Source organism: Oryctolagus cuniculus, chromosome 12 (assembly GCF_964237555.1).
Source record: "Oryctolagus cuniculus chromosome 12, mOryCun1.1, whole genome shotgun sequence".
In the NCBI taxonomy this organism is placed as follows: Eukaryota; Metazoa; Chordata; class Mammalia; order Lagomorpha; family Leporidae; genus Oryctolagus; species Oryctolagus cuniculus.
The window spans coordinates 52,610,663-52,622,705 of record NC_091443.1 but is presented as its reverse complement, the minus strand read 5'-3'; the positions used below and the strand labels follow the sequence as shown (position 1 = coordinate 52,622,705).

The window sequence follows — 12,043 nt, the reverse complement described above, 5'->3', positions numbered from 1 at the left end:
TATGTTATAAACGTATATAAACGTATATGAACGTATATGAAACTATACATTTAGATGTCCTGATTTTTTGTGGACAGAGAATTATAATTTTATGCACAGCTATATCACTATATACATCAAAATATGTATATTGAATGCATATTCACTACCTTAGTGTGGCTATTGAGCACCTGAATTGTGGCTAGCCCAATTAAGATGTGCTGTAATGGCTGGCGCTGTGTCTCACTTGGCTAATCTTCCGCCTGCGGCACCAGCACTCTGGGTCCTAGTCCCAGTTGGGGCACTAGGTACTAGTCCCGGCTCTCCTCTTCCAGTCCAACTCTCTGCTGGGGCCTGGGAGGGCAGTGGAGGGTGGCCCAAGTGCTTGGGCCCTGCCCCCGCATGGGAGACCGGGAGGAAGTACCTGGCTCCTGGCTTTGGATCAGCGCAGCGACAGCAGTGGCGGCCATTAGTGGAGTGAACCAATGGAAGGAAGACCTTTCTCTCTGTCTCTCTCTCACTGTCTATAGCTTTCTCTCTCTGTCTCTTTCTCTCACTGTCTAACTCTGCCTGTCAAAAAATAAAAAATAAAAAAAGATGTGCTGTAACTATAAAACATACACCAGGTTTCAAAAACTTAGTATGAAGAAAAAAATGCAAACAATCTCAATAATATTCTAGATTGACTACACATTAAAATGATAATATCTGATATATATTGGGTTAAATTAGATAATTATTTACTATGCTCCCTTTAATATAATTATTAAAAAATTTTTAAAGAATCTATATGGATCACATTGTATTTCGAAAATGATGGATATGAACATATTTGCAGTAGTTATTCCTAGTAGTGGGGTTAAGGATAATATTTTTAGCTTTTCTTTTTTATAATTTTTCCTCAATCAATGTGTGCTCCTCATACAATAAAAAAGTAACAAAAGTAAAAAAGACACGCACTACCACTATGAGACATCACAGTAACTGATGGAAACTCAAGGCAGAAATGCAAAGCCGTGTAATCCTTTTATTGTGGTGGAATGAGAAGACCATGCCAAGATGGCTGCTGGCAAACGAGCATCAGTTACTCAGGAATGGCTTTGAAACCCACCTGGCAATGGAGCCTGCCTGGCAACAGGCTGTGATTGGATGGCTTTGGAAACCACATGGCAATGGAGCCTGCCTGGCAACAGGCTATGATTGGTTAGGGCATAATCCGCCCCTTGACCGGATTGGATGCCTTGGTTATTTAAGCTGCTGTACCAACTGAAATAAATGAGTCTGTGGGCTGCTCGCCCCTGGCCCGCTTTCACCCAACTTCTAGGGTCTGTGTGGTAACTCCGCGCCTCTTGCCCCCACCATGCTCCTCCTCTAAGAATGAATCCACAGCAACATCTTATTAATTATTTATTCATTTAAACATAATATACATATATTAAGAGTCTGGTGTATATGGCCCTGGAATAGTTGGAATAGCCAAATGTAGGAATACAAACACACACAAAAAATGAACTCTAATTATTTCTTTCAGGGGTTCTCGGGAAATTAGGCTTATAAATTGGATACCAAGATTCACAGTGTGGTCAGTGAGTCTACAGCAACTCCCACAGCATCACTTCTCTCTTTTCTGCTTTAAATGCCGACTTTTTGTGGTTTTTTGTTTTTTTCCTGACTCAAACCTAAGTCTACAAGATTGTAATTAATGCCTATATGCTAATAACTATGCTTCTAACCTTAATCTCCTCCAGACCTTACCTTTTAGTCAGATGACCTTTGGGTACTCTAAACAGTATTAGCCTAAAATACCAATCATCTCCCCACTTCTCATACTCCAAAATCTCCTACTTCTATTTTTTTGTCTTAATTAATGATGCTACCATTGAACCAGTGGCCTTATGGCTCCACAAAAGGCAAATTTAGTTATTTTACTTCACTTCCCAAAATTCTTCCAACTTAGCAGTGCACAAGCCCATGTATGATGTTTCCTTAGCTACCAATCCAACCTCATCTCCTGGCATATCTCACATCAGCCTTAACACTGGAAGCATCAAACCACTGAGCTCAGGAAATATCATGAGTTATCACCCCTTCTGGCCATCATCTTTGCCTGTACCTTTCCCTCTGCTCAGAGTGCCCAACCTCATCAACACTTTCTCCTCATGGTCCTCTGACATCTCTCTGAAGCACCCCTTAATCTACTAGGCAAATCTGAGCTCCTCCTCTGGCTCCCTTTGAACTTTGTGCATGTCTCCAGCACCACAACATTATAACACCTAGCTCCTCTAGAAGTCTATTTCTTGAGGGTAGAGACCACGTCTGATTCATATTCCCAGCATCACACAAAATACAGAAAACAGAAAACTCAAATTTTCTGAGTACTTGTTATTTCTCTTCACCTTTCTCACTTTACTGTGGTCACTTATCCCCTTGAATATTCTAGATACTCTTTGAATGTCCAAACAAGCTTCACCTAGGGTCTTGGTCCTTCAATGCTCTTGCCCGTGGCTTCCTCCATTACATCAGTCCCTGCTCTAATGGTACTTCATCAGAGAGATCTTTCCTCCTCCATAAGAGAGTGCCCACTCAACCCATCCCTCTGTCCCCTTACCCTGTCTTATATTTTGCTTGGCAAGACTCACTAGCAGACATTATATTACATTTGTCTATTCATTTCTTATCTGTATTTCCACCAGAATACAAGCATCAAAAGACTCAAAACTTTGAAGTATTTAATAAATAAAGCTCTGATGTATGTATAAATAAATAAATGATGTTATTTAGCACCTAAAATGACACTGTCTGTCTGATTTTCAGTTCCTCTTCATCTGTTATTTTTCTCATCAAGTCATAAATTGTGGACAAAAAAATAGATTGACACAAACTCCAGAAATTGACAAATATTACAAGGCTTAATGAGTGATAATATTAAAACTTGAAAAAGAACAACAGTTCAGCTTAACCATGTAATGAATTTGTTTCAAGAATGTGTTTTGTTTTTTAATTCATTTATTCAACAAATATTTATAGAATGCCTATTACGAATACCTTGTGAAAAGGTGATAACTGTCTCTAACATTTGTATCATTGTTTGTAGTTTACAAGGTCCTTCTTGATGTGTATTTCAATGTATCCTCATAAATAATACTTAAAGGTGGCTAATCCTCCACCTAGCGACACCGGCACACCAGGTTCTAGTCCCGGTCGGGGCGCCGGATTCTGTCCCGGTTGCCCCTCTTCCAGGCCAGCTCTCTGCTGTGGCCAGGGAGTGCAGTGGAGGATGGCCCAAGTGCTGGGGCCCTGCACCCCATGGGAGACTAGGATAAATACCTGGCTCCTGCCATCGGATCAGCGCGGTGCACCGGCCTCAGCGCGCCGGCCGCAGCGGCCATTGGAGGGTGAACCAACGGCAAAAGGAAGACCTTTCTCTCTCTCTCTCTCTCTCTCTCTCACTGTCCACTCTGCCTGTCAAAAAAATAATAAAATAATAAATAATAATAATACTTAAAGGTAAGCAGGTCTCATGAGAGATGAATTGCCAGATTAAGGATCATTGGGTTGTAAAAATTTTGAGCTAGGAAAGCATTCCATCATTTTATTGTTGATACAACTATGTACTGAAGCCCATTATCAACCCATTTATTTCACCTTAGAGAGCTATAATATACACATTGTCCATCAGTACCAGTACATTAATTCCCACTTCTGGGATTCCCAGCCTACTCTTAGCTTCAGTGTTAATATGAATATTTCACGGTAGAAGGCACAAACTTTGAAGACAGGCAAAATACTTTCTTGTGTGTTTCTCCTACTTGCATTCAGACTCTGCACATACTGTGAGTCCTTCATAAATATTTATTATATGGAGAACAGGTATTAATGAAAGAATCTCTCTATTTGGAAAGCATTCAAGCCCACTGTGTCAGTCTCCAAAGTTGGCCCTTCAATGAGCCACGTATCTCAGTATTCAGACTTGTGTGTATTCCACTCGTCTTAATTCTCTACTGGCTCTGTAACTTCATTACAACCAGTAGAATGTGGTAGAAGAGATGTCATATGACTTCTGAGGCTTGGTGAAAAGCAGATTTACAGTTGTTCGCTGGGCCTCTTGGAATACTTACACTGGAAGAGGGCAGCTGCCATGTAAGCAGTTGCACTCCCTTGGCACCACTATGCTGTGAGGAAGCCCAAGCAAGCCAAATGTAGAAAGGTGCCTCATCAAGCCCTTGGCTGTTTGGTCACCCCAGTCCAAGTTCCAGTCATATGAGTGAGGAAGCCATCTAACATGTTGTGCCCAACTGAGTCATCAGATGCCTCTGGCCCAGCAGACTTCTGACTGTAAACACATGAGAGACTCCAAGCAAGAATCACCTGGCTGAGCCCAGTAAACCCACAGAACTTAAAGGTGATAGCAAGCTATTGTTTTAAAGCATCTAGATTTAAATTGGCTTGTTATACAGAAGTTGTAATTTGTTGTTTTATTGGACACTTGCCAAGCCCTTTGGCAAGAGAGTTTAAGGTACCAGGAACTCCAGCATCGCAGAGTGCAAAGTTGTGAGAATGGCAAACATAGTGGTCCCACAGATCACTGGGAGTAAGAGTAATTGAGGTCATTCCTGATTCCACTTCTTGTTCCCCAGACTCATTCATTCTTCCTATTAGGGATACAGAAACATAGAGGTCTCTGATTTAACACATACACTGTACCCACAAGTATAGCAAAACAGCAATGCATGGCCTTCGAGCTGTCCTTTCAGCTTTAGTAAGGATATTCCAGCACTCTATGAAAGTTTTTTACTTCTAGAATGTGGTATCTGATTCAATTATGGTCCTGGGCCCACTCCTGCACCTTCTTTGTCATAACGTTGGTTCCCTAGTTGCATGCCATGTTGTGTGGGATTCCATATTTGTGCACCAAGAATTTCCTGAGGCCATGGACAGTAGGGTTACCCGAGGCTCTGCAAGCAGAACAGACAGACACCTGTCCAGAACATGGCTCTATCCCTGTAATAAGGAACTGCTCACCTTTCCAGTGTGGGAAGAGCTCTATATAGCTGATTTTCCTCCAAGCTGCTGGTGATGTATTTGAGGAATATCTCAACATTCAACATTGCTCTCTATTGCTTGAGACTGGAAATTGAGAGGTAGCAATGGCTTTATCAATCATGGTAAATGAGATTCCATGCTGTTGAATCCATGCATTGCCTTTATAGCTATTTATGATATAAACAAACTATTCATATGCTTCTCACGTCAGTTCCAAGTGGTCTAACACTGAAAGCCAGTTAGCATCAATTGATGGAATCAAAGTCTATTTTCTTGTTTTGTGCCATTTTCATGGTGGATACTTTCTGATGAGTATTAACACAGGATACAAACATCTTCATACTGCGTCCACTTCCATAAGTCCATCCATATGCCATTACCCAGACCTCTTTATCTTTAATCTTCCAATTCTTTATCTTCTAGGCTCCTGACCAGCTAGCTAGGCCATGAACTATGTTTATATATATATACACACACACACACACACACACACCTTGGGCCTTATCCTTCCATACAAAATAAAGATTACAGAGCACTGCTCACAACTCCACAGTTGGGAAGATTTTCTCTTTCCATTGTCTTTTAAGGCCACCTCTGACTATCACTATAAAGCAGTGTTGTACTGTTTCAGATTGGCTACATAAAACAAGCAAATTCAACTCCAAGTCAGGTTCAAACTTTTCCTTTACCCTTCAGCTAGTCACTCACCCACCTGATACAGTGATAGGTGCAAGATGTGGGAGTGGCACTGGTGCAATTGTGGCAACTCTCCTGGCAGTCAAGGTTACTCACTCATAAAATTCTCTTGTGACCTCTAGTCCAGGTTAGGCTCAATTCCAGATGAACTATTTCCATTTGACAATGGAGTGCTGGTAAATTCATTCAACTTTATGACTGAGCAGCTTCTAACTAACCTAGCTCATAGTGGTTATGCTCAAATTTAACCTAGTGATCAGCCTGGGGACCAAGAGAGGAGGGGAGTAGTTTCTGCCTTTCAGGAAGAGGACTTTGCAGCACCTTCTTGCACAGGGAACATGATGTTTCTTATTATAGTGCACCTCCTATGCAAACTGTGAGAGTTCAGAGCAAAAATTCTGAGGAGCATGCATCCAGATAGCCCTATATCATGTTTCAGGATTCTGTATTTTTCCAACCAGGGCCCCATTACCACAGCATAACAGATCTTTCCTGACTGAGCATTTCAGCATATCTGGAGCTCTACAATTCTATCAAATCCTACGTGCTCTTCAGAAGTGTCCGCCCCTCCTCTGTAGAAGATAAAGGTCTTAGTTTTTAAAAGAGGCCCTGTGGTTCTTACTACAACTGTTTATGAATGCTGTCACTTCTCATTATCCCTTTTCAGAGTTTTATTATAATTTAGCAATAAACAGTAAACTCTGCTTTTTACAGGCATTATTTAACTGATACCTTTCAAATGCCTGAGTCATTGCATCTATGAGGGAATTTTTTTTACCAAGACTTCCCCAGCACCACAACCACCAGTGAAATCCTGAGACCCCATATTGTGGTAAGAACTATCAATTCCCCAAATACCGCCAAGTGTGTGGTCTCCTTGGCCAGCAGTGTAGTGAATAAGTCAGTCCTAAGTCACATCTGTTTTCTTGAATAGTTCTTGATACCAACTGAATCCGTTTGAGCCCTCTAAAACTAAAACAAATGCTAAAACAGGATCAGAGCCTCATATAAAGAACATTGAGGAGGCAATTGGAGTTGGCAGCAAGGACAGGACCTTCAGACTATGATGCAGATCCGACACCGACAATAGGGGAGGAGCAAGTAAGGAAGACTGCTCATGGAGTTGCTGTCTGTAACACACTTCTAACTGTTTCTGCCAGGCAAATGGGCAAATAGGCAGTAGACATGGCAAAGTTTCTCATTAGAGGAGTCCCGCATTCTGCAGGGATGAATTGGCACTGGTAACTCCAAAACCCAATCACTGATGTGGAGCAGCCTGGGAATGTGAGGCCTCAGGGCAAATGCAATCCTGGATCCAGAGGGATAATATATAGAGCTGTCAGCTATGTTCTCCCAGGTCGGTGCTCTTGAACCCTGAGTGGGATATTTTAGTGAATCACCAGTGACACATCGGTGTCTAAACACAGTCTCTGCTCTTGACAGACTGAACACTCAACAGTGGATAAGGCCTGATAGACCTTGGTAAGTGGAAGCCCATGTTGCTGAGTCCATGACAACCCTTAAGCATACTACTTTGTTCATTAGCCCATTGAGCAAGGGCCATGTGTGGCAAAAGTTGGCTGATACTTATAAAATAGATTATCTAATCCATCTAAATATTAAGATCTTTATGAGGCTGATCTTCATGAGAATTCATATGGGATACATAAATATTTTCACACGTTATAACCATTCTGAAGAGTCATTCCAAATACCTCTTCCCCAGGTTTCTAATTCACCAGTTAGCCAATTACATTCCTCCAAAGTTTCTGTCCATCTAAACACTTTGTTCTGTCCATATGTCTTCCCAGGTAAAATGAACCACCAGGTGCTTGAAGATTTTCCAATGGGAGGATTTCCTTTTGTCACTGCCCTTTCAGGCACACCCCTGTGTTGTCCACTTTTGTAATATTATGCGGAACAATTTGCTAACCAAGCCTAATGATTTTTCCTCAGTCAACTGGTCATAAGAAACTCTCACTGACTCCATCAGTGTAGGCTAAAATAGATGAGGCAATGCAGCAGAATTAGGAGCTACAGTGATCTGAGCCACTTGACATTATCATTGTGTGCCATCAGTACTTGCTTTACCACTCCCACCCCTGCACATGCCCAACTCTATGGTTTGGTGATTCAAGCAACATGTACATCATGATGGGCATTTCTCAGGATAACTTGGTGGTCCAAAGCCAAATACTTTGCCTCTTCTAGGACCCTGTAAAAAGCTGAGAGCTATTTCTTAAGGGGAGAACAGTTATCTGCAGAGTGTGGCAAGGTTTTGCTCCAAAATCCTAAATGTCTTCTCTGTTACTCATTTAAGAAATCTACCAAAGGCAGCTGCAATTGTATTCATCATCTAATCAACTTTCCAGTAATTCTTTGGCTATGTTAAGTACTACTGAATTGTATCTTTCACATAAACAAAGTGGTGGGGAAGCTTGCATAGCAATTTACTGCAAAGCCTTCTCTTTCTCTAGGCCCTATTTAAAATATTAAGTCTTTCACATTACTCAGTAAGCAGGTCTGGGCTATAACAACACATCCAAATGAGATACATGTCACTTCCAAAACCCACTGAGATGTCTTAGGAGCTGAGACATTATTAATGGTAGCAGGGATCAGAGGTAGCAACTTGATATTCACCTTAGAGAAAGGATCTCAACTTTCCCAGATGATGAGACTTTGAGAAAGTTTACTGAGGGATCAAGTATCCAAACTTTTCAAGGATTTAACTCCCACCCTCTTGCCCATATGTGTCTTACCAAAGTGTTTAAAGTAGTTGCTATTCCCTACTCCCCTGGTCCATCAGGGTAGTGGATCCATGGGATGTCTTGTAGAATGTAAAGACAATCTGTTCCCTGTGGAACAGAATAGGACAAAGTTGGAGAGTTGATATAACCTGAAGAAAAACAAATAAAGAATATTGTTGGCCATTCCATCTAAGAGAAAAATGCTTCTGGTAATCTCTACTAACAGGTACATAGAGCAGAAATGATTTTTCATATCAATATTCACGTATCGGATGTCAACAGATACACTGATTTACTCCAGCAATGAAACCACACCTAGAACAGAAGCTGCAATTGTATTCACCATCTGATTAGTTTACAATAATCCTCTGTCATTATTCAGTACCCACCTGTCTTCTTCATAGACTAAACAGATGAATTGAATGGGTATGTGATGGAAATCACCAGCCCTCCATAGCTGTAGAGTCCTTTATAGCATACTCATCTCAGCTCTCTCTCTCTAGAATGCAGTAGAACTTTGGATTTACCATTCCAGAATTTAGAATCAGTTCTTTTTTTAAAGATTTATTTTGTATTTATTTCAAAGACAGAGTTACAGAGAGAGGTAGAGACAGAGAGAGAGACTGGTCTTCCATCCACTGGTTCACTCCCCAGATGGCCGCAACGGCTGGAGCTATGCCGATCCGAAGCCAGGAGCCAAGCGCTCCTTCGGAGTCTCCCACGTGGGTGCAGGGGCCCAAGGACTTGGGCCATCTTGTACTGCTTTCCCAGGCCATAGCAGAGAGCTGGATTGGAAGAGGAGCAGCTGGATCTAGAACCGGCACCCATATGGGATGCTGGTGCTTCAGGCCAGAGCTTTAACCCGCTGCGCCACAGCAACGGCCCCTAGAATCAGTTCTAATGTCTTCTATTTGTCCTCACTCTACAGATCAGATAATCTATATTGTTATGCTTCCATTTGCTAAGGGTGTCTCCTTCAACTGCAGAATTTGGAATACAGCCATGCAGAGAGTTCAGAGCCCAACTGGATGCACTGGGTGGGCCTGAGCCAAAATACCACTAACCAGTGCATCTCTATAGACTCCTACTCTGGTGAGTACACAATGATGGCATATTGGGCCTCTAGGAGCTGGGATTGAAGAACCAAAGTGACTCCATTTTAAAACAAACAAACAAAAAAGCAGCCTCCCTTTCCCATAGCAGACCCAAGTCCTTGTAAAAAAGCAGGCATTCAGGCATTCCAGAGATATCAAAGCTTACCAGGGACAGCTAGCTCGGTAGACCAAGGACAGCACAGGAGAGATTGCTAAACAAAGTAACTCCCTGCGCCCAAAGCTCCGCTGCTGTAAGCCCCCGCTGTAACTCCCTGTACCCAAAGCTTCCATGCTGTATGTAACTCTTTTTTCCTGCTGATGTAGCCCTTTTTTTCCTTTAAAAACTCTCCCAAACAAAGACCGAGGCCTCACTCCTTCCTCCGCTGTGCCGGTTGGTTGGATGGCGTCCCTGTCGCGGCTTGTACTCCCGAATAAACCTTGCTTTTGCAGTTTGGTGTGATTGACTCTCTGGGGGTCTCTGCGGGGATCTAATGATCTGGGCACAACAGGATCTTTTCAGAGCCAATGTCCAGAAATCCTCCCAAATCTAGTTATTTCCTCTTCTTCAGGGCATTATAACCTTGATAAATTGTTCTGCATCTTTTGGGGAAGGAAAGAAGGAAATTTTACAATATCAATGGTTAGATATGTAAATATAAATCAGAAAAAAACCTGCAATCTTTTTGGCACATATAGTACCTCATTCTTTTGTATCTGCTCCCATGGGACCTGCCAGGATTTGAGGTTGGTGATAGGTCAAAAGCAATGAAAGGTATTGAGGATGAGTCTTGAGGAATAGCCCCATTTCTCCACAGGATGAATCATCAAAGGTACCAAATTCGGACAGAGAGGACAGGCTGCTTCTTCTGGGTAAGGAGACAGAGGACTCCAAGGAGTTCAGCTTTCTTAGAATCTGTCTACGTGTTGCTATCTCAATTTTCAGATCAGTGTATTGCAATCAATGTCTTAACTTTAATCATAGATCTTTTCTAATGTTTGTTTGAAAGTTGGCATGGCAAAGAAAGAGAGATCTTCTATCTTCTGACTCACTCCACATACCCACAACATCCAGGGCTAGACCAGGCCAGAGCCAGGAGCCAGAAAGTCCATCTAGGTCTCTCACATGAGTGGCTGGAACCCAATGATGCGGGCCATCATTTGCTTCCTCCCAGGATGCATTAACAGGAAGCTGGGACTCAAACTGGGCACTCCATCCAAACTGGGATACGGGTGACTCAAGCAAAGGCCCACCCACTGTGCAAAGTGTCTGGCTCTAATCATAGATGTTGAGTTAAACTGGTGTTGCAATCGAGCTACCCATGGAATGAGTTTTTTATTTAGTTTTCAGAAATATCAGACCCTATAGCTATGAAAGATAAGGATTTGTTTCAAAGTAAACACAGAAATTTTCTAATTCCTTGCCTGGATTTTCAGTTAATTATATTTTATTTCCAGCTCTTCCCAGGCACTTGGAAGTAATTCACAAATCCCATGTTTCTATATTTCTTCTTTCTGCTCTATTGTCCTATGATATCAGCTTCGGGTAACTTAACATCTTGCCTTCTATAGATGTTTGATGTCAGACACTACTAGTGTCCCATTTACCATTGGAAATAGGGTCATTAATGCTTCATAAAACAGATCATCAGGGGGCCGGCATTGTGGCATAATGGGTAAAGCCACCACCTGCAGTGCCAATATCCCATATGGGTGCCGGTTCGAGTCCTGGCTGCTTCACTTCCTATCCAGCTCTCCACTATGGCCTGGGAAAGCAGTAGAAGATGGCCCAAGCCCTTGGGCCCCTGCACCCAAATGGAAGACCCGGAAGAAACTCCTGGCTCCTGGCCCCTGGCTTCGGATCAGTGCGGCTCCGGCCACTGTGGTCAATTGGGAAGTGAACCAGTGGATGAAAGACCTCTCTCTCTCCTCTCTCTCTCTCTCTCTCTCTCTCTGCCTCTCCTTCTCTCTCTGTGTAACTCTTTCAAGTAAAATAAATACATCTTTTTAAAAAAATAAAAAAAAAAAAACAGATCACCAGTACCAAACTCACACCCTTAAGGTTCTATCTCTAGAATCACTTCCAGGGCCAGTAACTGGATCAGGAGCCACTCAGGGAATTGAACCTCACAAATGTGGAGAAGTAAAGGCTGGAAAGGAAGTCAGATCATAAAAAGTGTAATTAACATATCTGCCTGAAGCAGGAGCCCAGGTGAACATGCTGGAGTTTGCAGGAAAACCCAAACAGCTAGCTTTCAGCCACAAAAGTGGGACCGTGAAGGGCAACTCTGGGAGGAGTTTATGGGAAGCCCCTCCCTCCACGCAGTTATCACTTGTGTGAGTCCACAACCAAGCACCTGGTGGTGGGCCTGGGGTCACTGCTGGCAATTTGAAGTTATTTTCAAATTTTTAAAATTAGTTTTGTTTGAGGGGCAGAGAAAGAGTCAGACAGGCAGGCAGACAAAGCAGACTCCCATTCACAGG

The 12,043-nt window shown here is 42.4% G+C and overlaps 1 protein-coding gene, 1 long non-coding RNA gene and 1 gene segment (V, D, J or C); 2 read left to right on the top strand and 1 right to left on the bottom strand.

Moving 5' to 3' along the window:
• Positions 1 to 8,977, bottom strand: part of LOC103351159 (uncharacterized) — a 70,128-nt gene extending 61,151 nt beyond the window's left edge. For both annotated transcript variants that reach the window (XR_007910488.2, XR_007910489.2), the window contains exons 1-2: positions 8,858 to 8,977; positions 8,481 to 8,617 (exon numbers count right to left, since the gene is read on the bottom strand). This is a non-coding gene — a long non-coding RNA (uncharacterized lncRNA). The remainder of the gene's footprint in view (positions 1 to 8,480; positions 8,618 to 8,857) is intronic.
• Positions 1 to 12,043, top strand: part of LOC103351170 (T cell receptor alpha chain constant-like) — a gene marked incomplete in the record, with an annotated part of 594,496 nt that overhangs the window by 376,341 nt on the left and 206,112 nt on the right.
• The window catches only part of LOC103351160 (T cell receptor delta constant), a 141,675-nt gene that overhangs the window by 9,410 nt on the left and 120,222 nt on the right, over positions 1 to 12,043 (top strand). The window lies entirely within an intron of this gene.